Here is a 27918-nt window from a genome sequence, read left to right on the forward strand (position 1 = left end):
TAGCGGAAGGACATATACAACCTTCCATATCTCCCCATAATACTCCCATTTTTGTCATCAAAAAGAAATCTGCTAAATGGAGATTATTGCAAGATTTAAGAGCCATTAATAATGAGATGGTAATTATGGGACCTGCTCAATCAGGGATTCCTCAATTGTCTGCTTTGCCAAAAACCTGGCATGTTTTAGCTATAGATATTAAAGATTGGTTTTTTTTCAATTCCAATTCATCCCGAGGATAGTCCACGTTTTGCATTTACTATCCCTGCATTAAATCATGAAGGTCCTGATCAGAGATATGAATGGAAAGTACTCCCTCAAGGGATGGCTAACAGCCCAACTATGTGTCAAATATATGTTAACAAAGCAATCCAGCCACTTAGAAATCAAAATCCTGAACTACAAATATTTCACTATATGGATGATGTATTATTGGCACATAAAGATAAAAACATATTGCTGGAATGTTATGCCACACTTACAAACTTATTAAAAAATTATAATCTAGAAAGAGCAATAGATAAAGTACAATTAAATTTTCTAATTAATTGTTTAGGAGTTCTATTATCCTCAACCATGGTCCGTCCACCAAAAATTCAAATACGAGTAGATCAACTCAAAACACTTAACGACTTTCAAAAGTTATTGGGAGACATAAATTGGATAAGGCCTTATCTAGGTATACCAACAGGAGAGTTGGGACCTTTATATGATATTCTAAAAGGTCCATCAGATCCAAATTCACCCCACATGTTAACTCCTAAAGCAAGAAAGGCATTAAAAATTATTGAAACATATATGGAAAATATACATTTGGATAGAATTGATATAAGTTTGCCTTTATTATTTATTGTACTACCAACAAAAAATATTCCTAAAGGAGTATTTTGGCAAGAAGGTCCATTATTGTGGATACATTTATCTTATTCTCCTAACACTATTCTTACTAGGTATCCTGAGGCTGTACGACAATTAATACTCAAAGGAATAAAAGCAGCGAAGGGAGTGTTTGGAATTTCTCCCAATAAAATTATTACTCCCTATACTATGGATCAAATTGATGAGTTAGCTAATGAGTTAAATACTTGGGCAATAATCATGTGTAAATCTAATGTTACATTTGATAATCATTTACCATCTAATCCTTTGTTGTCTTTTTGGTCTAAACATCCTGTAGTTTTTCCTAAAATGACAAGAAAAACACCTATCAAGAATGCTCCAAATATATTCACTGATGGGTCAAATAATGGTACAGCAGCAGTAGTTACCCCGATCAAACTTTTACATTTTTAGTACCCAAACAATCAGCTCAAAAGGTAGAGCTTAATGCAGTTTTACAAGCTTTTTTGATGTTTAAAGATTCTGTATTTAATTTATTTTCTGATAGTCAGTATGTAGTTAATGCTATAGTATCCCTTGAAGATGCTGGTAGGATTTCCCCTTCTTCTACTGTTTTCTCTTTGTTTTCCACTACACAAAGTCTAATCTGGGACAGAAAAGATCCATTCTTTATAGGACATATTAGGGCACATACAGGATTGCCTGGAGCCCTTAGTTTAGGCAATGATTTAGCAGATAAAACTACACATGACATACATATTTTCTCTACATTTGAAGAAGCTACAAATTTTCATAAAAGGTTTCATGTTAATGCTAATACTTTACAAAAGCGTTTTAAAATAACTAAGGAACAAGCCAGACATATAATAAAACAATGTCAAAATTGTGTGACATTTTTACCACAAGTTAATCTTGGAGTCAATCCTAGAGGACTGATACCTAACCACATTTGGCAGAAGGACGTCACACTCTTGCCAGAATTTGGAAAATTAAAATATTTACACGTTACAGTTGATACTTCTTCTGCATTTTTGATGGGCTCCCTTCATGCCGGAGAAAAAACTAAAGATGTTATAGCTCATTGCTTACAAAATTTTGCCACTGTGGGCGTTCCTAAACAGTTAAAAACCGATAATGGTCCTGGCTATACCTCTACCTCTTTTAAACAATTTTGCTCATCATTTGGTATTACTCATATAACAGGAATCCCATACAATCCACAGGGACAAGGCATAGTTGAAAGAGCTCATCAAATTATTAAAACATACTTATTAAAGCAAAAAGAGGGAATTGGAAGGGGGTATATAACCCCCAAAGATAAACTTAAAATAACGCTTTTTACTCTAAACTTTTTAAATTTGGATTCATCAGGACTTAGTGCTGCGGAAAGGCATATGTATCCAAAAAATGTACATAAGCCTAAAGTACTTTGGAAAGATATTCTAACAGGACAATGGAAAGGTCCTGACCCAGTGATTGTCTGGAGTCGGGGCTCTGTTTGTGTTTTTCCACAGGGAGAACAGCAGCCGATTTGGATTCCAGAGAGATTAACTAAAACAATTTCTACAGATCGAAAAGAAGATGATTTGACTCAAATCCATAACAGCTGATATCCAGAACTCCAGCTTGGCAATTCTTACATCTGCGACAGTGATTAACCAGGATGCTTTTTTCAATAGCTATTTTATTATTGCATTTTTCCACATCATAAGGTTCTATTTTTATTTTTTGAGCTCATACAAACCTAGGTTAGTGTTTTTCTGATCATTTTTATTTTTTGACTGTGGAGTTTTTAAACATTGCAATGGAGATTTCACCCAGGTAAAGCTACAAGGCCTTTACTATTTTCTTATGTGTTGTACGTTTGTGTACACTCTTGTGTTTTGTGTTGTATGTCTGTATGTGCGTATGTCCATATTTCTTATATGAGGAGCGCTCATGAAAAAATGGGTCCGAATTATTATTGTTGTTTTTTTTTGTTCACGTGATTTAAATGGTTTGATTTGGATTGGGTGAACAGCTGTTAAGGATTGTTTTTGAAGGAGGTTGGCAGATCTGTTTACTAATTTAAATTAGGTAAACAGCTGTTAAGGATTGTTTTTAAAGTAGGTTAACAGATCTGTTTGTTTACTTTCACCTTTCCTTTTCATTACATTTAATAATTCTTTTCAGGATAATGTCTTTTTAGCATCATTGCCAGAATTCCCATCTCCATCCCAGTGCCGGTGAACACAGCTTCTATGATAGCTATCACAGTAAGCTGTATAAACTAGATGCATCAATGAATATAACTCAACAAGTAATGCTCAATCAAGGAGTCAACTTACTTTGGGAGGAAACGGATTTGGGGAGGAAATGGACATATTGATAGATTCCTCTGCTTTGAACTGCTTGCAGAACTTGCCTGGACTATGTAACTATCGTTTGGTGCAGCGAATTGTGGTAATGCTGGCATATCTTTGCTGATGGTGTCACTAGTGATGCAATTTTTATTTCCTTGCCAGCGCACCCCATGTTAATTGTGGTAGTGCTGGCATATCTTTGCTGATGGTGTCACCAGTGATGCAATTTTTTCCCAAGGAGCCGTCAATTGGCTTGGTGTCGTGGCATTTCTGTATCCTCCTCCCTTCTGCTAGTGATGGTCTAAAATTTGGGGGCCAATGGTGTATGCTGGACCGGTAGTCAGTGACGGGTATGATCCAATTGCAGTGGTATCAACCTAACACAGGAGGCTGACGCCTAAAGGTCAGTTTTCCGATGACGGGTAAGAACCATATGTTGAATTGGACAACCTACCAGGCACGGTCCTTAAGCCACATTAACCTCACTCCCCCACTGGCACCAAGGCCAAATTTGGGGGCCAACAGAGGTGAGGCAAAGAACCTCACCCCCCCCACTGGTGCATAGACCTATCCACAAGTATGGCTGTATGCTGGACCGGTAGTCAGTGACGGGTATGATTCAATTGCAGTGGTATCAACCTAACACAGGAGGCTGACGCCTAAAGGTCAGTTTTCCGATGACGGGTAAGAACCATATGTTGAATTGGACAACCTACCAGGCACGGTCCTTAAGCCACATTGCTTGTTGTTTAATTAATCAGAAGGGGGGAGATGCTGGGAGCCATTAGCCAAGTAGGTCTGACAATTTCCTTGCTGGCGTACCCCATGTTGCAATGACATTGAATGTAGGTGACCTTGCTCAAGGACCAAGGATGATTAGGGTGTTCCCGGTTTAAGATAATCGTGTTTAGGGCGTTCCCAGTTTAGGTTCCAGGTTTAAGGTTTAAGATTATTCCTGCTGGGAATAGGGCGTATCCTGCTGCCTGAGTTCCCCTTCAGTTCTCACGGGATTCAGACAGTATATTTTGGAGATAGAAGCCCATTGGAGGTGGATTTGGGCAGAGAACATGATTTTGGGCAGAGAACGTGGATTTCCCCAGAACGTGTTTGTAGACGGCTGGTGTGAGTTCGCGAATAAAGAGTTGCTGTTTGAATCTACAAGCTGTGTGGTGGCTCGTGATTGTGTGCCCAGCCAGACTGCGGCATTTGTGCCCAGCCAGACTGCGGCAGTTCGCCCCTGAGGAAGAGATAGAAATAGACCACAAATGCACATATCAAGAAAATAGGAAAATTGATACAACGATTTTTTGTTCCGTTTTTGTTTCATTCTGTTTCGGTTTTGTTTTGTGTTATCTTATTGGGTTGCGTTATCTTTATAACAGATTAGAAATTAGTAAAAAACAAACTGAAAGAGTGTTAAGTAAATTGTTAGAGGTTCAGACCATGGAGAAAGACATTTTAGATCAAGCAAAAGAGAAGGTCTCTCAAGCTAGTCAGACAGAGGAAGAAAATTTAAAGGAAGAAAGCTTAGAGGAGAAACAGCTATTAGGGAAAAAGCTACAACAGGAGGCTGCTACTAACACCGTTCTATCACCAGAGGGTGTAATTCAACCAACAGCTCCCCCTATGGAGATAGCTGAGTGGCCCTCAAACCCCGTAGTTGATAGATGGGATCCTGAGACAGGACCTCAAAGATTAGCATGCCCTGTACTTGAGCAGGCAGGAGGGCAGCGAATTCACCGTGCTTTAGATTTCAAAACAGTAGGCTTATTGTTAGGACGCAGTTCTTCTACGCTAAAAGGACTTATGATAAGTCCTAGGGTAATTGATCCTGATTATGAAGGTGAAATAAAAATTATAGCTATTTCTCCAAAGGGTATATCACTAATTTCACCAGGAGATAGAATAGCACAGTTATTAATAATACCCAGCCTACATGATAAATTTTCCAATAGTAGTATAGAAAGAGGTTCCAGGGGATTAGGCTCCACAGGTGTAGATTGGGCTATGCTGTCTTTAAATTTAGATTCTCGCCCCATGCTAAAACTAAATATTCAAGGACATGAATTTAATGGGCTACTGGATACAGGTGCAGACCTTAGCATCATATCTCATCAAGAATGGCCAAAACATTGGCCATTACAACAAGCCACTCAAACACTTTGAGGCCTAGGAGTGGCAACTAATCCCCATAGAAGTGCAATGGTATTAAATTGGAAGGATCCTGAAGGATGTGAAGGAACTATACAGCCATATGTATTGGATCATCTTCCTATAAATTTATGGGGACGAGATGTCCTAGATCAATTAGGTTTGACATTAACAAACAACATCAATCCAAATGCGCCCACTATTAGGGCTAGACAAGGTTTCAGGAAAGAAAAAAATTTAGGAGAACAAGGCATAGCAGCACCAATTCAAATAGATCAGGGAATAAATAGACATGGACTGGGTTTTCAAAAGGGGTCACTGAGGCAATAAAAATTACTTGGAAATCAGATAGACCAGTATGGGTTCCTCAGTGGCCCCTGACTAAAGAAAAGATACAAGCAGCCCATGACCTGGTCAAACAACAATTAGCGGAGGGACATATACAACCTTCCGTATCTCCTTACAATACTCCCATTTTTGTCATTAAAAAGAAATCTGGTAAATGGAGATTATTGCAAGATTTAAGAGCCATTAATAATGAGATGGTTATTATGGGACCTGCTCAATCGGGGACTCCTCAATTGTCTGCTTTGCCAAAAACCTGGTACGTTTTAGCTATAGATATTAAAGATTGTTTTTTTTCAATTCCAATTCATCCTGAGGATAGTCCACATTTTGCATTTACTATCCCTGCACTGAATCATGAAGGTCCTGATCAGAGATATGAATGGAAAGTACTCCCTCAAGGGATGGCTAACAGCCCAACTATGTCTCAGATTTATGTTAACAAAGCAATCCAGCCACTTAGAAATCAAAATCCTAAACTACAAATATTTCACTATATGGATGATGTATTGTTAGCACACAAAGATAAAAACACATTGCTAGAATGTTATGCCACACTTACAAATTTATTAAAAAATTATAATCTAGAGATAGCAATAGATAAAGTACAATTAAATTTTCCAATTAATTATTTAGGAGTTCTATTATCCTCAACCATGGTCCGTCCACCAAAAATTCAAATACGAGTAGATCAACTCAAATCACTTAACGACTTTCAAAAGTTATTAGGAGACATAAATTGGATAAGGCCTTATCTAGGCATACCAACAGGAGAGTTGGAACCTTTATTTGATATCCTAAAAGGTCCATCAGATCCAAATTCACCCCGCATGTTAACGCCTGAAGCAAGAAAGGCATTAAAAATTATTGAAACATATATGGATAATATGCATTTGGATAGAATTGATATAACTTTGCCTTTGTTTATTGTAATACCAACAAGAAATATTCCTACAGGAGGATTTTGGCAAGAAGGTCCATTATTGTGGATACATTTATCTTATTCTCCTAACACTATTCTTACTAGGTATCCTGAGGCTGTAGGACAATTAATACTCAAAGGAATAAAAGCAGCAAAGGGAGTGTTTGGAATTTCTCCCAATAAAATTATTACTCCATATACTATGGATCAAATTGATGAGTTAGCTAATGAGTTAAATACTTGGGCAATAATCATGTGTAAATCTAATGTTTCATTTGATAATCACTTACCATCTAATCCTTTGTTGTCTTTTTGGTCTAAGCATCCTGTAGTTTTTCCAAAAATGACAAGAAAAACCCCTATCATGAATGCTCCAAATATATTCACTGATGGGTCAAATAATGGTACAGCAGCAGTAGTTACCACTGATCAAACTTTTACATTTTTAGTACCCAAACAATCAGCTCAAAAGGTGGGGCTTAATGCAGTTTTACAAGCTTTTGTGATGTTTAAAGATTCTGTATTTAATTTATTCTCTGATAGTCAGTATGTAGTTAATGCTATAGTATCCCTTGAAGATGCTGGCAGGATTTCCCATTCCTCTACTGTTTTCTCTTTGTTTTCTGCTATACAAAGTCTAATCTGGGACAGAAAAGATCCATTCTTTATAGGACATATCAGAGCACATACAGGATTGCCTGGAGCCCTTAGTTTGGGCAACGATTTAGCAGATAAAACTGCACATGACATACATATTTTCTCTACACTAGAAGAAGCTACATATGTTCATAAAAGGTTCCATGTCAATGCTAATGCTTTACAAAAGCATTTTAAAATAACTAAGGAACAAGCTAGACAAATAATAAAACAATGTCAAAATTGTGTGACCTTTTTACCACAAGTTAATCTTGGAGTCAATCCTAGAGGACTGATACCTAACCATATTTGGCAGATGGACGTCACACACTTGCCACAATTTGGAAAATTAAAATATTTGCATGTTACAGTTGATACTTCTTCCGGATTTTTGATGGGCTCCCTTCATGCCGGAGAAAAAACTAAAGATGTTATAGCTCATTGCTTACAAAATTTTGCCACTGTGGGTGTTCCCAAACAGTTAAAAACAGATAATGGTCCTGGTTATACTTCTACCTCTTTTAAACAATTTTGCTCATCATTTGGCATTACTCATATAACAGGAATTCCATACAATCCACAGGGACAAGGCATAGTTGAAAGAGCTCATCAAACTATTAAAATGTACTTACTAAAGCAAAAAGAGGGAATTGGAAAGGGGTATATGTCACCCAAAGATAAACTTAAAATAACCCTTTTTACTCTAAACTTTTTAAATTTGGATTCCTCAGGGCTTAGTGCTGCAGAAAGGCATATGTGTCCAATAAATGTACATAAGCCTAAGGTACTTTGGAAGGATATTCTAACAGGACAATGGAAAGGTCCTGACCCAGTGATTGTCTGGAGTCGGGGTTCTGTTTGTGTTTTTCCACAGGGAGAACAGCAACCGATTTGGATTCCAGAGAGATTAACTAAAACAATTTCTACAGGCCAAAAGGAAGATGATTTGACTCAAATCCATAACAGCTGATATACAGAACTCCAGTTTGGCTATTCTTACATCTGCGACAGTGATTAACCAGGATGCTTTTTTCAATATTTATTTTATTATTTGCCTTTTCCCACATCATAAAGTTCTATTTTATTTTTGAGCTCATACAGACATAGGTTAATGTTTTTCTGATCAGTTTTATTTTTTGACTGTGGAGTTTTTAAGCATTGCAATGGAGATTTCACCTAGGTAAAGCTACAAGGCCTTTAATATTGTCTTATGTGTTGTATGTTACGTGTGCACACTTCTGTTTTGTGTTGTATGTCTGTATGTGCGTATGTCCATATATCACATGTGAGGAGCGCTCATGCATAAATGGATCCGAATTTTTTTATTCTCGTGATTTTAATGGTTTAATTTAGATTGGGTAAACAGCTGTTGAAAATTGTTTTAATATGTGAACAAATAAGGAGGTTAACAGATGTGTTTGTTTACTTTCACCTTTCCTTCTCATTATATTTAATAATTCTGTTCAGGATAATGTAAATTGTTCAAAAAATTGTTTTCTTAGTGCCTGTTGGAATGTTACATAATTTTTTTCTTAGCATCATTGCCAAAATTCCTATCTTCATCCCAGTGCCGGTGAAGACAAAGATAAAACCAAACTACAGCTTCTTCGATAGTTATCACAACAAAATGTAAAAACTGATGCATCAATGAATAATAACTCAACAAGTAATGCTCAATTAAGGAGTCGATTTACTTTGGGAGGAAATGGACATATTGACAGATTCCTCTGCTTTGAATTGCTTGCAGACCTTGCCTGGACTATGTATCACTTGTATGCACTGTGAACTATCTGTTGGTACAGCGAATTGTGGTAGTGCTGGAGTATTTTTGCTGACGGTGTCACCGGTGGTACAATTTTTCAAAGGAGCCCTCAATTGGCTTAGTGTCATGGCATTTTGCATCCTCCTCCCTTCTACTAGTGATGGTCTAAAATTGGCGGCCAACAGAGGTGAGGCAAAGAACCTCACCCCCCCACTGGTGCAAAGGCCTATCCACAAGTATGGCTGTATGCTGGACCGGTAGTCAGTGACGGGTATGATCCAATTGCAGTGGTACCAACCTAAGACAGGAGGCTGACGCCTAGAGGTCAGTTCATCCGATGACGGGTAAGGACCATATGTTGAATTGGACTGCCTAACAGGCACGGTCCCTAAGCCACATTGCTTGTTGTTTAATTAAACAAAAAGGGGGAGATGCTGAGAGCCACGGCCCAGTCTGTATGGCCCCTGGCATTTTGCCAACAGTATTGATTGACAGGCGAGTCATTACTATCCGCCTCTGCCGCAACTTTTGAGTTCTCGCACTATTTTGGAGTTCTCGTGGGGATTTCCGGGGATTGCCCGAGAGTTCCCATTGGTTGGGAAAGTGCAGGAGGAGGATTTTCCGGGAGAGATATTTCCGGCTGGGGGTTCCTGGACAAGCCTTGTGGTGTTCGGGAGGATTCCCCGGGAGCTGTGTGAAGTGTTTTCCTGCAGTTTAAAAATAAAGTTTGTTCCTGCTTCAATGGTTCGTGATTTGTGCCCAGCCAGACTGCGGCAATCCTTAAATTACCTAAGCGATTCTGGCAACACAGTCTGGTTCATAAAATTCCTAAAAAGCTGATAATTAAATCTTATATTGTTTTATTTAATTGGTTAGTCAAAAATGTTTTATTACATTCACAAATTTGCACAAAAGAAATGGAACTCATTGGCAGTTAAAATCTTATAATTAACTATATAAAGTAATATTGGTATTTAGGGAAGTGTTTCTTCAAATTATACATTCATCCTCCCAGCATTGTATTTGATAAATCTTATCTTCAAGAGAGAGAAAGCAAAAAAGAAGAAAAAAAAACCTAGACTTATTGTGAGTATTCATTAGTATATAGCTTTAATATTTATCACAATAACTATTTATGCCCACTGTTAATTAGAAAGCAGGGTGCTTATAAAGCCTTCAGCATTTAACTTAAAGATGCATACAAATGTTAAAATACAGTAAATCTCAGACAAAGATACCAAAATATTATATATTGAGAAATGTATGCAACTCACATTAGGGGTTCCATTGAAGTAGGAGTTCAGAGAAAAAGAAGATTAGGGAGCTATAATCTGCATAGAGAGGGATTGGAAGCAAATTAACTCTGCTGCCTGTCTTCATTCTAACTGTTTAGAAATCATAGATAATGGTTCTTTGATTAAATTGCTTCTCCTGAGTTTCATTGCTATGGAATAATAATTCAAGGGGTAAAAGAAACTGGGTAAAATTATTCTGAAATACAGTGGCTTTTAAAGTGTTTAGTTTTAAAAAATGTTCACACTTTTAGAAAACCTCTTATGGAAGGAAATATACACTAGACTCTCCAGCCCATAGTAGGGATTCCCCAAACTGAAAAATTATCAGAATTATCAGAATCACTGAGAAGCTTTTGAAACATGCAGATTCCCAAACAACCCTTCTCCTTGAGGAAGGTCTGGAAACCGGAAACTTGTATTTAAGATTGACTTCTCTGGGTCTTTATTCCACATACTGCTAAGTAGCCCTCTCCCATTCATTTAGCAGGACTTTATGCTTATCATATGAAAGGCTTTACCTTTATCTTATATATTTCATGTTATGGACCTGATTTCAGCTTTGCCTGAAAAAAAAATCATCATGAATCATGTTTCCATTATCAGCTATTAGTTGTATCTCCTAATACAGGGCTAAATGAAGTGAGCATGATTATTATGTTTCAATCAAGTTGCAGATTTTATTTATTTATTTATTCTAATTTGTTACATATGACAGCAGAATGCAATTCATTTCATATTACACATATAGAGCACAATTTTTCATGTCTCTGGTTGACAAAGTAGAGTCACACCATTCATGTCTTCATATATGTTCTAAGGACAATGATGTCCATCTCACTCCACCATCTTTCCTACTCCCATGCCCCCTCCTTTCCACTTCCTCCTCTTTGCCCTATCTAAAGTTCTTCCATTCCTCCCAGCTCCACACCCATCTCCAATATAGGAGAAAACATTTGGCATTTGTTTTCTTGAGATTGGCTCACTTGACTTAGCATTATATTCTCCAACTCCATCAATTTACCTACAAATGCCATGATTTTATTCTCTTTTTATGCTGAGCAATATTAATTGTGTACATATACCACATTTTCTTTATCTATTCATCTAATGAAGGACATCTAGGTTGGTTCTACAATTTAGTTACTGTGAATTGTGCTGCTATAAACATTGATATGTCTGTGTCCTATAGTATGCTGTCCTTTGGTGATAGATCAAGGAGTGGGATAGCTGGGTCAAATGGTGGTTCCATTCCCATATTGCTTTCCAGATTGGCTGCACCAAATTGAAGTCCCACAAGCAATGTATGAGTGTGCATTTTTTTGCCACATCCTCGCCAACACTTATTGTTGTTTGTCTTCATAATAGCTGCCATTCTGACTGGAGGGAGATGAAATCTTAGAATAGTTTTGATTTGCATTTCTCTAATTGCTAGACATGTTGAAATTTTTTCATATATTTATTGATTGCTTGTATGTCATCTTCTGAGAAGTATCTGTTCAGTTCCTAGGCCCATTTATTGATTGGGTTATTTGATTTTTTGGTAGTTAGCTTTTTGAGTTCTTCATGTAGTCTAGAGAGTAGTGCTCTATCTGATGTGTAAAAATTTGCTCCCAAGATGTAAACTCTCTATTTACCTCACAGATTGTTTATTTTGCTGAGAAGAAACTTTTTATGAATTCCTTGGGTATCATCCTAGATGCTGCTTCCTCCAGAAAGAACCTCCAGCTTCTCATGAGTACCCTACTCTGCATTCTCAAAACATCTCCCCCTCATCAAATGCAGTGTATTCCTGGTGCCCACTTATTTCTCTGGATCCTCAGTAATGTAAGGTACATTAGGACAGGAACCATGTTTTCCCTTGCTCAGCCCTGAATCAAAATCCTAGTACAGTGACATAGGCATTAAATACATATCGGTTGGAGAAAGGAAGGAAGGGAACATGCAGAGAACTATGGGAAAAGACTTCTTTGTCCCACAGACATCACAGAGAGGCAATTAGAAACATCAAAAGTGTTTGATCACTCAGACAAACCTAATTATCAAAATCAAAGAAGTGATAGAGACTTTGAACTCCATCTTCTCAGTAAAAGCCAAGTAAAGTCTCAGAGACTTTAAAATCCTAGATGCAAATTCCTTTGTTGACTTTGCAATGTCCCCCATTTATCAATCTGTGATCCCCGCCCCCACAACCAAGAAGACCCACACACATACACACACAAACATACACACACACACACACACATGCATTCACACATTTCTCCATGTAACATGTGACTCAGTACCTAGTAGACTGGCACTAAATAAATATGGTCTTAGTAACTGAACAGCACTCCTGTATTTTCCCCATCAATCCTAAACAGGGCCTTAGGTAACAGCATTTTAGGCAAGAAACAGCACTGGACTTGCACCAATTCACCTCAAGCCTCCATTTTGTGATACATTTTAAATAACGTTATGGTTCATTCTTATCCTTTACTTCATCCTTCAAACTGTGTTGATTTTCTCCCCAAGATTTCCTGCTGCTTCTCAGCCAGCACCCTTAACACTGGATGACAAGAATGCTGGGATCCACAAAGTCTCACAGCCCTCAGGGCCACTTCTCCCACTTGGGAGAGCAGGAAAGCAGTCACTGAGCTGCCTTCTAAGCAACACGGGGATGTTTTCACCCCAGGAGAGAGCTTTCTCACGTAAACTCATGTAACCATAGGGAGGTGGCCTTTCAGCAAGGTACTTTCACACCACCTGGCTTCCATCTTAAATATTGCTCCTTCCAGGCATTTCCGGGAAGGGAACTTCCTCAGCACATATGCCCAGGTTTCTCTCTGACCTGAACCAATCTATGTTTTCATTAAATACACATAATTTAGTAGATCAGGCTGGTTAACACCTGATCTATACTCAGCATGACAAACCCTGCACATCCCAACCAGCATGATAACCACAGGGGGGCTTTCATACTCTAGGAATGCCAAGTGGCCAAGGGCAGGCCTCAGCTAAGGATGAGAGTTCATTCACCTGGGTGGCTGGAAAATGCTGTGGTACTTGCCTGCTGCTACACGTCTGTTCATGTTTCTCTATGCAGGTCAGTGATTTGTTTTTTTAACTGAACCTATTCTCTTGCAAATTTGAAGCTAATGAGGAACCCAGATGTGATGCCTTAGCTAATATTTCCATGCTCATTTTTTTTCTTCCTGATATCTATACACCTAAGGTAGGAACGGGCTATGAAATGCATCAACAGATGGAAAAGTGATGAGATCTAGTAAGAGTGAGAAAACCTGACAGAGTTTAACTTCCCTTATTCTTGGTTATTACCTGAACTCTTCTTTTTAAACTACAAAGCCTTGAAATTCATTAATAATACAGGAAATCTGTAAAATGCCACTTTTCTGGAATAAGCAGGACATTAAGATGCAAATTGCAATTCCACACACAGCTGTACTCGATGTGACAAATTAAGCTTTTCTTATTCCTAGTCTTGACATTTGCCTTCAAGATGTTTGATCAATGTAGAAAGAAAGTACCCAGGAGAAGCGGACAGAGAAGTGGAGGCAGCCCCAGAGAGGCCAGCCACCCCATAAGAGGTCCTCAGGTAGAAAGTACCAGAGTACCAGAAGAATACATGGAAAAACAAGCCTCTGCATTACTGTATCTTCTCAGGAAGACCCTCTTATGCAAAGGGCATTTTGCAAGGACAAAGAGACCTCTTTTAGAATGACCAGGACAGAAATCTAGAGGAAGCTAAGAAAACCTAAGAGCTTCTGAGTCCCTGTTAGACCCAGACTTCCACATCTCACACACTCAGCCAGATTCACAGAGCCACCTTCTCACCCTCCTTTATTCACTCAATATATTTACTGCCGAAGAGTGCCTGCTTCAGGCCAGGCACCTTTGAGATCCACTAGTAAATAATACTAACAAAGCTCCCTGGGCAAGCATGCTACAGCTGGGGGCAGGAGGTGAACACCATCACATACCAGCTGCAGTGGTAAGCTGCTTCACATATTTAACTCTTGAGTTCTTGAGGGAGGTACTATCATCATTCTCATCATACAGATGAAGAAACTGAGGCTCAGAGAAGTCAAGTCACTCAGCTCCTAAACTAATCCGGGGAGGAGTCAGGATGTGAACCCAGGTAGGTTGCCTCTCTCTCATGGCCTTTTCTAGTTGCTCCCTTGTTAGTTGGGTACGACAATAAGAGTATAACCTCCCAAGGGCAGGATCTGCACCCTAGTTATATTTTTCACCCACTGCCCACAACCACTAGAGGGTCTGGTTCATGAGTGTTCAGTAAATATTTATTGAATACCAGATTCACCCTTATTGCTAAAATTACCCTTACCCTGGGCTGAAGCTGCAATAGCAAGTATTAGCACCATCTAGTGGAGAGAGGCCTGGCACAAGAAAGACAACCATTAGAAGGAGTAGTTGATGGCATTGCCACGGGGTCCCAGAGGTGACAGCAATTATCTGGATAATTCGGGTCAACGTGTGCATGTAGGTGCTTTGCCATCATCCTTCAGACCTCTGACAGTGGGTTGCAGAACCCCTTCAGGTTTACCAGAAGCTTGTTTCTTAATATATATAATAACTACTATTTCAAAACCAGAATAAATTAAGCATCCATATATTTTTAAGATTTTTTTTCCATTTTTGTATTGTTTTATTTTTATGTGGTGCTGAGGATCAAACTCAGTGCCTCACATATGCTAGGCAAGTGCTCTACCACTGAGCTACAGACCCAGCCCAAGCATTCATATTTTTAAAGAATCAAAAAAAACAAACATTTAAACAGAGCTCTTGTGGGACATCCATGATTATGAACCCAATACAATATAGAGGAGACTTTAAATTCTTAGAAAAGACCTCCACACTTGTGTCTACAAAAAATTGCACTGGACTTATAAAACAAATAAAGCCAGTCATTTGGAGGCCAAAATTTAGCTTGGATCTAGACCTAAAACTTTAAAAAATATTGTTTCTGATCTCTATTTCTACAGGAACTCAATCTGCATACTTGTACTAAGAATTAGCCAACTAATACTGATGCAGTACTATAAAATTAAATGAAGCCTCCACCTATACTTTGTTTAAAGTAAGACAAAATAATCAATTGTAACTCTTTTCTTAAGGCCTCTTATTAAAAATAATAGGAAAAATTTAACAAGTATTTTATTTCAATTTGTCATTTTCAGTTGCTTTTTCCCTTGAACATTAAAGCAAAGATAGAGAAGAGGTAGATGAAAAATGCAGAGAAACAGAAACAGGCCAAAGAGGCAAGAATCTGCACTTGTAGTCCCCATTTCACAACCTGGCAAACTCCTATTCACCCTTCAACACCTTGCTCAAGAATCACCTCCATGGTGAAGTTCTTCCTGTCTGCACTCCACCCCTAGCTATTTACCCCCATTATTGAGATCCTATAGCACTTGATACATAGTACCATGATACAATAGAGCATTATTTTATAATGGTGCACTGACTCCTCCTTCTTCCCCAGAGACTGTGAGTCCTTTCTTGAGTTTCTCAGCACATCTGCCAGCTAAATGACTGCTGAGACCAGAAGTAAATAACAATCATTTGAAACAAATATTATTTCCTTTTTCCTACACTATGCTTTGTATTGTTATACAACAAAAAGCTCTTGAAAGTAGAAAAAAGACCCTGCAATTCTCAAGACTTTGACTCTTTCTTTTGTGATCTTTTTCCCCCTATATGGTCTTCAAGACTAGTCTTTCCAATCCACAAAATCAGCAATCATTGAAATGTAAACTAGAAAAATAAAATAAAATAACCAACAGCTTTTATTTTAAATGCTATTTTCTTCTCTTCTGTCCACGATAAAAGTGTGTCAGGAGGGAGGCACCTCATGCATCAGTGCATCTGTCTGAACTGAAAAGAATGTGAAAGGCTTGCTGGGAACATCAGATGCCCTTCATCAGTCCAAATGCCCAGACACGATCTGTTTCTTTAAATGCTGCTGGCAAACATTCTGTTCAAGGTTAAGAAACAATTAAGAATCACGATATTTCCATGGAAATGATAAACGAAACAGAAAGATCAGCCTGGCATGATTACATAAAATCAGCTACAATTAAACAAAAATAAATCACTAGAGGAAGCACTGTACTTGCTAAATGCATTTTGTTGGTGTAGTGTCCTGGTTAGACATTTGGACTCAAGGAGATCAAAGAGCCAGAACTCAAATCCACACTCTGCAGGGTATACACATGCTGTGCAACCTTGAACACACTGCATGATCTCTTAATGTCTCAACTGTCTTATCTTTAAAATGGGAATAATAATAGTTCAATGCTGGGTTTGCAATGAACACTTAATATGTTGTGTCTGGCAGACAGGAGACATACTGTAAAGATTGTTATTATTCTTTCTCTTTTCTGATTTATTTATTCATTATTTCAAGGAAATATATATTTAGTATACACATATTTGATAATGTTCTAGAGACTTTCACACACATCACTGCAGTTCCAATCTGTAAAAAATGGAAGGTTCAGACTCAAGAACCTGCCCTATGCCAACATCCTTTGCTTCTAGTCACGGGGTATTTGAACCGCTCCCAGGCTTCTGCTAAATACTGGATTCAAATTTCATTGTTAAAACATACTAATTCTTTCTAAAAGTGTGATAAAAAGCATCACCCTTATGTTCCCTTATCAACTTGTAACTCTAGGGATACCCCCAAATGCTTTCATCTGTGCTGCCTGGTAACTCTACTTTTTTCTGGGCCCCTCAAGATAAGGCTTCCATGGAGACATATTTGAACTTCTTAGAATGTGACACTCATTAAGAAAATTACTGGTCTTCTTTATTTTTTCTCTTTTTAAAATGCAGTCCTACGCACATCTATTCCCATAAAAATGTAAAACAAGCAAATATAATCCTATGACATTTGTGTGTTCCACTCTAATAAATGACAAGATATTTTCATAAGGTATTTTCTGTAACAAATTAAACTGGCTGAGTAATCCATTAATTGACTCTTTAAACTGAACACTTAACAATTAATACTGCATGCACTTGTTTCTTGCTGTGATTTTAATTTTAAACAAGCATTTCCTTCCCTTTTGAGCTACTGCATCAGTTAAATTAGAAAGCAAGTTATTTAAAATGCTGCAATTTGCAATAACTCATCTGTGTGAATCCAGATTTTTTTTGATACCACGCAAAAAGATGTACAAGATAGGTCTGAAGGGAGAGAGAGAGAGAAAGAGAGAGAGAGAGTAAGGGAAGAAGAAAATTAAATTGGATACTTAGACTAATGGGGCTGCAACTGCCTTCCATAAACACAAATTGCACTAGAAGTTTATTAAATCAGCTTTATTGCTCTTTTGGATAATTATAAGAATCAAATGTCACAAATTTTACCTAATAAATTTATACCAATAAAATTCCCCTTAATCTCTTCTATACATTTTAATTTTTCTATATCATATTTCATTTAAAAGTGATATGCAGAAAGCTTTGCTCTAAGCCCCTCTCTTTTGTGAGCACTTATCATGGACCAGTAACTGTTATGGTTCCTAGGTGGGACACAAAGAAAAATTAAGATCACCAAGTGCCTGTCCACAAGAAGATTTAAGCTTAAAGCAGACAGTACAATGCATATTTAGAGTAAGATAATATATGGGAAGTTCCATCAAAGCATGTGTATATGCACACACACATTATGTACTACGTAGTAAATAGAATATAATACATAACTAAAGAAGTGAAGAGGAGATAGATTGTAGGATGGTTAATTTCAACTGGGAAGTTAGAGGAAGGTTACATAGATAACTTTTAAGTTAACTTAATATTTAAGTTGTACATTGAACGCTGAATAGAATTCACCAAGATGATTCAGTAGAAACTACCAAGGAAACATTCAGAAGTAAATAATTGAGAAAATGCTCAAGAGAGATGAGTGATTCAGATGTATGTAAACATTTTTGTTCATGGAGAGATCATAAAAGTTAACTCTTATCATTTTACATTGCCTCCACAACCCTCTGAAATGTAAGTTACACCATCTCATACCAGAAGTTGGTCACTCTCGACATACTTGCTAGTTCTAGAACCCTCACAGTTCCTCTTTGTGGTCAACCCTCATTGTGGTCAGTCCTGCCTTATAAACAGCTCCCTGGGGGCCACTTCACTATGTGACAGCTTAGGTTCAGCCTGCTTGACTGATTCCACTGCCATTCACACCTCACATCAACTGCATAGAAACACCATGAAGACCAAGCCTTAGTCACAGCAGGACCTCCCAGAACTTGTGCTTGCTTGCTTTAAACCCACCAGATAAAACTCCTGATTGGAAACTTGTTTGGGTAATACTCTGAATCCAACAAAGGCATTGGCCCACAGGTGCCTTTCTCCCTCTCTTTCTATCTATACTCCATGATCTCCATGTGTGTGGGCTATAGGCATACTAAGTATCCACCAGGATCTGCAAGTAATAAAATCTTCCATCTGAAAGATCTTTCCTAATCATTGCAGGGATGTTCTACATCTTAAAGACCCTAAACTAAAACAACTAGGAGAGATAAGGCTAGCCTAAATTAAAATACATAATAGCCCCCAAAATTGTATTAGAATTGTACTTATGTCTAATGCCCCCAAAGAGAAGAAATTTTTCCAGTTAACTCTGCTAATGTTCCCTCTCAGTTATTTCATTTACTTAAGATACAATTATAGGGGCTGGGGTTGTGGCTCAGAGGTAGAATGTGCTTTCTTTGCACATGTGAGGCATTGGGTTCAATCCTCAGCAACACATAAAAATAAATAAACAAAATAAAAGCACTATGTCCACTACAACTAAAAAAAATTCAAAAATTTTTTAAAACAATACAATTATAATTTCTACTAAGTTGAAGTTCAATAATCCTCTCTTGAACTTTCTTAGCAATTTCTCACCAACATGAGAATTATTCCATTATTTGATGAGAATTTTGACTCCTCAGATCTGAAATACAGGTCATAGTTGTTTCTTATAGTTCTTTAGTGTTTACTTAGGAAGTCTCCAAACTGGTTTGAATACAAAAAGGCATACGAAATTAAAGAGCTTGAAAAAGAGAAGAAATAATATGTCACAGAGCTTAAACTCCTCATTTTCAGAAGCATCTAACTCTCAGAAATATTGGGTAACTCTCTTAAAAAGATGAAATAAATCAGAATATGAAATTCTTTCATAAAAACCCTAGATTTTGTTTGAAGTGGTCAAAGTACTTCATGTATACACTCAGTGACTGGAACATAATCTTGATTCCATTATTCAGATTTTCAAAATTGTTGGTTTTCAGCATAAGGCATAGTGCTGTTGGGATTAGAAATAAGATAATACCAAGTCCCTAATTCTAAAGACTTCAGGCTCTAATTAGGCAGATAAAAGATAAATTATGAATAGAGATTTTTGTTTGTATGTTCATTTGTGGGGATTTTGTTGTTTGTTTTTTGGCTGCAGTTACACAAGAGGGAATTAATCATAATTCTTAATATTTAACACATTATGAACATTGGTCCATGAATGATTCTTTTTATTATCCATTATTTATTTCATTTATGTTTTAAAAAATAATAAAATAAAGGGCTATGGTTATACCTCAGTGCTACAGTGATTGCCTAGCATGTGGGAATACTTGGGTTTAATCCCCAGTCCTGCAAAAAATATAGTAATAATAATAATAAGGACACCATAAATGTACCATCTATCTCAAGAACTAGAATCTAAATAATCATTGCCTTCTTTGCCCCTTCCTTCCCTCACACAGGAAAAGAGCTCACTTTCTGATGACTCAATGGAACTGGTCAGATTTGAGCCAAGGATGACCAGTAGGATGCGGATAGATGGAAAAGAATACCCATATGTGAATAAAAGCTAGAGGAAATTCTAACATAAAATATTATAAGGAATGTATGAAAGAGGAGGAGGAAGCAGAAATGAATTCAACTGAAGTGCTAATCTGTGTAAGGGCTTCATGGGAGACAATGGAAGATACATCCATTGGTCAGGAATGCTAAATGCCACTAAAAGTGCCCTAAATTTATCCTGAAGACAAAAGGGAGACAGTGAAGAACATTAAGTAAGGAAATAACTAATCAAAGTTGTATTTTGAGAAAAATCAACAGGATGGAAACAGATTCGATTTAAAGGAGAGAAATCAAAATCAAAACGTTCAGTTCAGAGTTATATAAGAAAATGTCACTGGAAATGACATCTGCCTAACATTCTAGTAGTAGCCACTTCCAGATTCTCACAAAAGTGAAAACCAAAGACAGAAAAGTCATAAAAATCACTTACATGATTTTTAAGTGATTAAGAAGTAGCCTCAAATTTACCTTTTTAAAAGTTCAACAAGACACAGCTTAAAATAAAAACAAGTATAAGAATCATAAAATGGTGCTCGCTTTGGCAGCACATATACTAAAATTGGAATGATACAGAGATTAGCATGGACCCTGCACAAGAATGACACGCAAATTCGTGAAGCATTCCATATTTTTCTTAGGGCCATACCTTTTGGGCATATATTTTGTATCTGGAGAATAGACTCTCTCTTGCTCTCTACTTTCTGATCATCATGTGAGCTGCTTCCTCTTCCCTTTACCACATTTTTTCACCATGATGTTCTTCTGTCTTACCTGGAGTCCCAGGGAATGGAGCCAACCGTCTGTGGACAACCGTGATCACCAAAATAAAATTTTTCTCCTCTAAAAAAAATTATAAATGTTGAAGAGGTACTGGGACTGTATCTCAGTGATAAGAGTACTTACCTAGCATGTGCAAGGCCCTGGGTTTGATACCCAGCAACCTCCCCATAAAAGTTGAAGAACAAAGATTAATCAGTAAAACACTAATAAAAGAAAGCAAGAAAACACAGACAACCATATTAGGTAGTGTATATATAATTGAGTTCACTTGAAATATCTGTGGGATAAATATAAATTTTCCCAAAGAACTAGACAATGTAAATAGATCAAAAATAATAAAAGAAACTAAAAGATTTTTTTTTAAATTCTAGACCAGCACCAGATGGTTTCACTGTTGTGTCCTTATTTCCAAAATACACCCAAAACAAAGATACTTAAAAAATGAAAACTACAAGCCATATCTCTCATGAATATTGAAGCAAAAATCCTCAACAAATTACTAGCAAGCCAAGTTCAATAAAATATTTAAAAGATTATACACCAATATTATGCAGGATTTATTACTGGAATGCAAGGACAGTTCAACACATGAAAAACAATCAATATACAATATATCCATACTACATAAGAGCTGGGCATGGTGACACACACTTGTAATCCCAGCTACTCTGGAGGCTGAGGAAGCAGGATCACAAGTTTTGGCCAGCCTAGGAAACAGAGCAAGATCCTATCTCAAAAGAAAAGAAATGTACTACATTTACAGAATGAAGGACAAAAGACACAAGATCATCTCACTTGATGCATAAAGAGCTTTTGACAAAATTCAACACCCTTTCATGATAAAAGCACTCAACAAACTTCAGACAGAAAAAAAATCATTTCAATATAACAAACACCATATGTGAAAAGCCCAAAATCCAAAATTAATACCAAACTCAATAATGAAAAATTGAAATTCAGAAACTCTAAGTTCAGAAACAACGCATGAATGCCTATTCTTGCCATTTCTACTCAACATGGTATATGCTAAATGTCATGGCCAAAGCAGTTAGTCAAATATTTTAAAAAGCATCCAAACTTCAAATGAAGAAGTAAGATTATTCCCACTCACAAATGATATGATCTCAGAGAGGAAAACTCTAAATATTCCCTCATAACATTTAGAACTAAGAAAAAAATTCAGCAGAATTGCAGGATTATATAATCACCATGCAAAAATCAGCTCCATGTTTTATACACTAACAATAAACAATCTGAAAGGAAAATTTAAAAACCATTCCATTAAATTGGTATTGAAAAGAATACAATACTTTGGAATAAACTTAACCAAGAAGTCAAAGACTTACACACATAAAGCTATAAAACATTGGTGAAATAAATTTAAAAAGACAAAATTAAATGAAACCCGTGTATTCATGGATTAAAAGAATTAATATCATTAAAAAAACCCATAACTACTAAAAGTGACTAATAGAGTCAATGTAATCATCAACAAAATCCCAATGGCATGTTTTAAAAATAGAAAAATGCATCATAAAATTCACATGGACTCTCAATATTCAAATGGAATAGCCAAAATAATTTTGAAACAGAACAAAATTGGAAAACTAATACTTCCTAATTTCAAACATTAATACAAAACTATAATCATCAAAACAATCTGGCATAAAGAAAGATTTATAGATGATTAGAACAAAATAGTGAGTCTCCAGATAAACTATCATGTATATGGTCAAATGATCTTTTGACAAAGGTACAAAGACCCCACAATGGGGAATAATAATCTCTTCAACAACTGGTACTAAGAAAACTGATATCCACATGCAAAGGAATAAAGTTGGATCCTTACCTCACACCACATAAAAAACTTAACTCAAAATAGATAAAAGACCTAAATGTAGGGCCCAAAATCAAAAATCCTACAAGAAAATATAGAAGGAAAGCTTTATAACATTGGATTTAGCAATGATCTTTCAAAAACACAGACAATAAAAGCAAAATACTGGACCTAGAAAACTTAAAAACTAGTACATTTCAAAGCAATCAAGATAGTGATAAGGAAAAACCATGTGCAAGTCATATATCTGATAAGGAGTTCATATCCAGAATATATAAAAATAACTCCCACAACAAAAAAACAAACACAATTTTAAAATGGGCAAAGAACTTAGACATTTCTTCAAAGAAAATGTACAAATGCCCAATAAGCATATGAAAAGATCTCAATATCACTAAGTATTTGTGACATGCAAATCAAAACCATAATAAGGGGCTCCAATTGTAGCTCAGTGACTGGGTGCTTGCCTCACATAAAATAAATAAATAAATAAAACAAAGATCTTGTGTCCATCTACAACTAAAAATTTTTTGAAAAAAAACATAATGAGATATCATTTCACAACCATCAAGATAATCTGTAACTTACTTTCACCATGATGTGCTGCCTCATCGCTGACCAGGGACTGAAACCTCCAAAATAACCTTTCCTTCTTTTTAGATTGATTGTCTTAGGTATTTTTTTACAGTAACAAAAAGCTGACCAACAACAGAATAGAGATGTAAAAATCTATAATAACATGCTGACAGAATTTAAAATAAGCTAAAAGAATCACTAATGATGACCATTGATTAATCTAAGGAATGCAAGAAAAGTTTAATGTTAGGAAATCACTTATGTAATAGAAGCATATACCAATATGTCTAACAAAAAGCATATGCACTATACACGGTGAAAATAAATTTAATAATAGTAACCAATTTTTTTAAAAAAGCTCTTCTAAATAGTAATAAAATCTGCTTGAAATGATAGACCATTGTATAATGTGCTCCAACCCTTGTACACCAATTCCTTGATGTGCAAAGATAGTTGTTTTAATTCATAACAGTAATAGAAAGCAAGAATGGACCAAAAATTGGGCTGGGATGTAGCTCAGGGGCAAAGCGTCTGCCTTGCATTTGCAAAGTCCTGGGTTCAACCCCGAGTTCCAAAAAAGACAAAAAAAAAAAAAGAACCCCACCAAAAAAATAAGATTAAAAAAAGAATGGAAACCTAAATACAATATGACAACAAAAATCATTAGAGAACTAAATGTAAAAAATCTTCAAAGCAAATTTCCCAATCAGTGGATGTTTATGCAGCAAAAATTTTGATATGCACTTTTGAGTGAAACTCTCCAAAAGTAATTTGTTGCTTGCTTTCTTGCATTCTGAAACAGTTTCTACAAAACAAAACCCCATCTTCCCCTGATGACTCAGTGTCATTATTACAAACATCAGGTACACCACTATGACACAGTTATACCCACAGGAACAGCAATCTAGGATTATTTTCCCCATACTGGGTCTAGATTGCTAGGATTTTTTTCATTCTTATGTGTTCTTCTACAGCTTTTTATAGCTTTTTAACTTAAACACACTGAATTTTTAGAGCTGGAAGGGACCTCAGAGATTAATCTGTTCAACCCACTCATTTTAGAAAGGAGGAAACTACCTTCCTCCTCCACTATGAAACTCTGGCTCCAACTTTTTGCTGTTTTAATGTGCCTGCCATGAGCAACTCATATTCCTTTTCTAATTTTCTGCTTCTAATCTGACAACTGGGAAGCCAGATAAGCAACCTTGTTAGAATTGTACCAAAAATAACCATAATCTAAATGAAAAACTACGCTAAGAAAACAGAGTAGGAGTTTTAATGTTGTTCTTGGGGTCATGCATTGTAGTAACTTGAAATCTCCTTCTCCTCTCTTCCTGTTTTGGAAAGGTGTTTACAACATTGAAGGTTTGCTCATGAACAACTTTGACACAAAAGTGCCAATGCTCTGAGAATGAGGAATTTGTCCCCTTATGGACCATATGTTTCAGGACTCGGAACCTCAATTTTTCTACCTGTAAAAAGGATATGAATTCTACCTGGGAAGATAGTTAATGGATTAAATGAGGACACAAACTTTACACTATGCTCAAAGCATGATTTGCTTTCTCTCTACTTTTGCTCAAGCAACAGAAGCCATGTTAGAACCCCAAATTGGCCCCTCAAATGCTTAGTCTGATACCTGGTTTCTACTTCTGGGAACCCTCCCCCCAGTCCTAACTGTCCTCTTGGTTCCTGAGATGGCTTCAATTCAGCATTATTCCTCCAAGCATATATCAGACACAAAACCCCAAGTACCATCCCAGACTACAGGCCAGGATCCTCATTTAGAATGGCACCAACTAGCTTCCTGCAACACTCAGGAGGGGCACAATTCCGGCAGCATTGATCACATAAGCTAAAATGTTTAGCCCAGGGATTTCATTCTTTTTTAAAAATGAGGACCGCTTTCAAATGTCAAAACATTTTTCAAACCCACACTTAGTAGTAATTATACTTTTAGTATCAGTTGATTGAAAAAATACAGAATGACAAAAAGCTACTATGATAGCTTAAATGTTCTTAAGTAAATTTACATTTTATTAATCATAACCACACTGACATTTATCAGGAAGGAAAATCTTTTTTTTAAAAAAAAAAAAAAAGGAGATATACTTTCAAGCTGCTTCTGCATTCTGGGAAAGTGCAAAATTCACCTCAGAATAAGTCATTCCTTTGTTTGGGAAGACATAAACCTTAGGCTGTGAAAGAGAAGGTTCCAGGCTAGTCTGATGAGGGGGTTGGGTGAAGAGAACTACATTGTTTTGCATAATGAAAGATCTGCCCAGAATGTGAAGGTTGGACTATGCAATCTCAAAAATTATCAATCAAGGTTCCAGGAAGAAACAGATTGCACATACAAATTGGAATAATTCAGGGAAACCACTCATGGAGATTTGGGAATCCATGGAGGGGAGAATGCAGCAACAAGAGAACATCCCAGACCCATAAGGAAGAGAGAAGGGGTCACATACAGGACCCAAAGGAAGGAATCATGCCACAAGAGAGCCACCATAAGACAGCAGTGACTTCTAGTCAAGGGGCACAGCAAGTGCAAGTTGGCTCTACAGGCAGGTAATTGGGGGTGACCTCTCCCTCACCCTCATTTATCCTTCCCTGGCTCAGTTATCCTTCTTCATTGGCTGAATCCAACCAGCCATTTTTCCAGGGAGTAACTAGCATGGATAATAGTGAATAGACACAGTTGAAGGGACAACCTGACCTCAGGCATGTCAAGAGTAGAACTTCTGGACAAGTATGAATATATGGGGACCCTCATGTACACCAAGGTTAGCTCCCCTCCACACCTCACCCCTGCTCACTGTAAAGGATGTTTCAAGCTAAGAGAGATGACTAAGATGTTCCTGCCTCTAGGACCTCATGTCTCTAGGTGGTCCTCCATAACTACATAACCTATTTGATTTTCATCTTTAAAGAGGATATACGATCTACCATAAACAGGCAGTATTATCTTCTCTGTAAATATTAAGGGGTAAGACACCATCTCTGAAACATCCAGATTTGATTCAAGATTCCAGGTTCCCCTGGATAACTGATTAAATTCTCTAAGCCTTTCCTTACTTGTAAGTTGGAGACATGCGAAGGACAGACCCTAACCCATGGGGTTGTTGTGAAGATTAAATAAGACATTCAGCATGTAGCTGAAGGTTCGACTAATAAATGGTAACATTTATTATTAATCCTCCAGGTTTATCAGAGCCAGAGCTCTATCTGCCATGTCCATATTCCAGGCAACAGGTGGGAGAAAGGACAAAAAAGAACACATCCACCAATCATCTTGAAGGAAGTCCCCAGAAAGCCAAAACACAGTGTCACTAACATCTCTTGGGCCCAAATTTAGTACTATGACCACACCTAGCTAGAAAGGAATCTAAGAACTGCTCTCTTTATTCAGAGCAGCCATATCTCCAGGCAAAAACAGGGATTCCCATAGGAAGAAGATGGAGACTGGGATTAAGCAACCATCAGTATCTATTGCAAGGGGTAGAGAGACCCACTGACTCCCTTCTCTGAGGCTATTCTCTCACTCAGAAGGCTAGCCTGCTTCCTTTGTCTGAGATTACTAGGCAGATTCACTACCTCCGTGTGCTCTTCCCTTGCTGGGCTACTCTCCAGCCTTTTCATCATCAGTCAATTTCTTTTAAGATCTAAGACTTAGCTCCAAAATGGCCCATGTTTCAGCTTTTGCTATCTTCTTTAAATAAGTACATATATGTATATAAGAAACCTGGTGATTGAATAGTTTTAGCACAGTTCCATCCAAACAAACTGTATGTCCTTAAACAAGTCACTTCTGCTCTCTGAGTCTTTAGTTTCTCCCATATCAAGTAGAGTGAATAATGTACACCTCACAATTCCACAGGGAGGCTCAAAGGAGATTTCTGCAAGTGAAAGTGGTCTGTGAACAATAAAGCAATAAACATCTATTAGCTGTTACCATTTCTCCCCTGAGGTGTTTCTTCTTGTTAGTTAACAGAAGAAGAAAACTGAAGTTGTTTGTGGGAAGTGTTGTCTCCTGGAAAGAACAAAGCAGAAACGCCTGTTTCTTCTCTTCATTCTTACCTTCTAAAGGCAAAGCTGTAAGAGGATTCTGTCCATTCTTAAAACCTAAATACAAGCTGCAAAAGAAGTTCAGATATGATGAGCACAGATGACTTCCTTCGAAGAGAAAGGCGATTTGGAGAAGTCAGAATGGCCCTACAACTGCTCATCACAGCAGAATGAAAACCAACAGCAGAACTCATACCATCAAAGGGAATGAGTCATAGTACCTGGTGAGGAAGCAAGACTTCAGCCAGACATCAGTCAGAAGAACTAAATATTACAGCTCTTGAAAATAAGCCAGATGAGTTCCTGTAACTGTGAATAACCCAAAGAGGACCCCTGCCCTCATACATGAAGCTAAACACAAACATTTGCTGATAGCATTAAAACAATAACTGTTATCTGCTCAGATTCATCATACATCTAATACAGATCCAAATATACCCTTCACAAGATGTCATCAAATAACTACTTTTGTCTCTTTTATTATAAAACAA

At 37.1% G+C, this 27918-nt stretch overlaps 1 protein-coding gene and 1 non-coding gene across 3 annotated transcripts in view; one reads left to right on the forward strand and one right to left on the reverse strand.

Annotated features, from left to right (window-relative positions):
* Htr7 (5-hydroxytryptamine receptor 7) overlaps positions 1–27918 on the reverse strand; it is a 90986-nt gene that overhangs the window by 45748 nt on the left and 17320 nt on the right. The window lies entirely within an intron of this gene.
* Positions 20696–20799, forward strand: LOC124096597 (U6 spliceosomal RNA). The gene has a single exon (XR_006852902.1). It is a non-coding gene; the product is annotated as a U6 spliceosomal RNA (small nuclear RNA).

The sequence above is a fragment of the Marmota monax genome, unplaced genomic scaffold (assembly GCF_021218885.2).
Source record: "Marmota monax isolate L192 unplaced genomic scaffold, Marmota_monax_Labrador192_F-V1.1 WCK01_AAM20220418_F8-fsc00004, whole genome shotgun sequence".
Lineage (NCBI taxonomy): Eukaryota > Metazoa > Chordata > Mammalia > Rodentia > Sciuridae > Marmota > Marmota monax.